Source organism: Nerophis lumbriciformis, linkage group LG25 (genome assembly GCF_033978685.3).
Source record: "Nerophis lumbriciformis linkage group LG25, RoL_Nlum_v2.1, whole genome shotgun sequence".
Taxonomy (NCBI): Eukaryota; Metazoa; Chordata; class Actinopteri; order Syngnathiformes; family Syngnathidae; genus Nerophis; species Nerophis lumbriciformis.
The window spans coordinates 36,641,955-36,644,552 of record NC_084572.2 but is presented as its reverse complement, the minus strand read 5'-3'; positions in this window follow the sequence as shown (position 1 = coordinate 36,644,552).

Sequence of the window (2,598 nt, the reverse complement as noted above, 5' to 3'; positions counted from 1 at the left end):
ATTACTGTAAAAAGAACCTGTGGTACCGTTTTTCCTTTTACAGTAATACACCGTAAAAAACACAAGCTTAGATTTTATAGTAAAAAAAAACAACTGGCAGCTCAGTTGGAGAAATTTAGATTTTATACTAAAATTTTTTTTTTAAATAAAATTATTTTACCATAAAAAAAACCCTATACTGTGGTAGTTTCCATTTACAGTAATACACCGTAAAAACAACTGTGGATTTTACGGTAAAAAAAAAAAAAAAAAAAAAAACGGCAGCTCAATCGCCCCAATTTTAATGTAAGAAAACGGTGTTGACATTTTTTGCATTTACAGTAATACAAAGTGGAAACAAATGTAGATTTTATACAAAAAAAAAAAGAATTTTACTGTAAAAAGCCCTATACTGTTGTTTCATTTACAGTAATACACATAAAACAAATGTAGATTTCATACAACGACAAAAAAAAATGTTTGCCATTTAAAAAAAAACCCTATACTGTGGTAGTTTCCCTTTACAGTAATACACCGTAAAAACAACCTTAGATTTTACAATAAGAAAAACTGGCAGCTCAGATGGAGAATATTACTGTAAAAAGAACCTGTGGTACTGTTTTTCCTTTTACAGTAATACACCGTAAAAAACACAAGCTTCGATTTTATAGTAAAAAAAAAAACAAAGCAGCTCAAGTGGAGAAATTTAGATTTTATACTAAAAAATTTTTTTTAAATAAAATGATTTTACCATAAAAAACCTTATACTGTGGTATTTTCCATTTACAGTAATACACCGTAAAAACAACTGTGTATTCTACGGTTAAAAAAACCCAAAAAAAACGGCAGCTCAATCGCCCCAATTTTAATGTAAGAAAACGGTGGTGACATTTTTTGCATTTACAGTAATACACCGAAAAAACAAATGTAAATTTTATACTAATAAAAAAAAAAAAATAATAATAATTTTACGGTAATACACCGTAAAAACAACCTTAGCTTTTACAATAAGAAAAACTGGCAACTCAGATGGAGTATATTACCGTAAAAAGAACCTGTGGTACCTTTTTCCTTTTACAGTAATACACCGTAAAAAACACAAGCTTAGATTTTACAGTAAAAAAAAAAAACGGGCAGCTCAGTTGGAAAAATTTACCGTAAAAAAACCCAGTAGATTTTACACTAAAAAAAAAAATACAAAAATGTTTACCGTAAAACATACTGTGGTATTTTCCATTTACAGTAATAAACCGTAAAAACAACTGTGGATTTTACGGTAAAAAAACAAAAAAAAAACCCGGCAGCTCAATTGCCCCAATTTTAATGTAAGAAAACGGTGTTGACATTTTTTGCATTTACAGTAATACAAAGTGGAAACAAATGTAGATTTTATATAAAAAAAAAAAGAATTTTACTGTAAAAATCCCTATACTGTTTTATAGTAAAAAAAGCAAACTGGCAGCTCAAGTGGAGAAATTTAGATTTTATACAAAAAAATTTTTTTTAAATAAAATGATTTTACCATAAAAAACCCTATACTGTGGTCGTTTCCATTTACAGTAATACACCGTAAAAACAACTGTGTATTCTACGGTAAAAAAACAAACAAAAAAAAAAACGGCAGCTCAATCGCCCCAATTTTAATGTAAGAAAACGGTGGTGACATTTTTTGCATTTACAGTAATACACCGTAAAAACAAATGTAAATTTTATACCAATTAAAAAAAAAAAAATAATAATAATAATAATTTTACGGTAATACACCGTAAAAAACAACCTTAGATTTTACAATAAGAAAAACTGGCAACTCGGATGGAGTATATTACCGTAAAAAGAACCTGTGGTACCTTTTTCCTTTTACAGTAATACACCGTAAAAAACACAAGCTTAGATTTTACAGTAAAAAAAAAAAAACGGGCAGCTCAGTTGGAAAAATTTACCATAAAAAAACCCAGTAGATTTTACACTAAAAAAAAAATACAAAAATGTTTACCGTAAAACATACTGTGGTATTTTCCATTTACAGTAATAAACCGTAAAAACAACTGTGGATTTTACGGTAAAAAAAAACCCAAAAAAAACGGCAGCTCAATTGCCCCAATTTTAATGTAAGAAAACGGTGTTGACATTTTTTGCATTTACAGTAATACAAAGTGGAAACAAATGTAGATTTTATACAAAAAAAAAAGAATTTTACTGTAAAAAGCCCTATACTGTTTTATAGTAAAAAAAACAAACTGGCAGCTCAAGTGGAGAAATTTAGATTTTATACTAAAAAAATTTTTTTAAATAAAATGATTTTACCATAAAAAACCCTATACTGTGGTCGTTTCCATTTACAGTAATACACCGTAAAAACAACTGTGTATTCTACGGTAAAAACAAAAAAACAAAAAAAACAGCAGCTCAATCGCCCCAATTTTAATGTAAGAAAACGGTGGTGACATTTTTTGCATTTACAGTAATACACCGTAAAAACAAATGTAAATTTTATACTAATTAAAAAAAAAATAATAACGGTAATACACCGTAAAAACAACCTTAGATTTTACAATAAGAAAAACTGGCAACTCAGATGGAGTATATTACCGTAAAAATAACCTGTGGTTACCTTTTTCC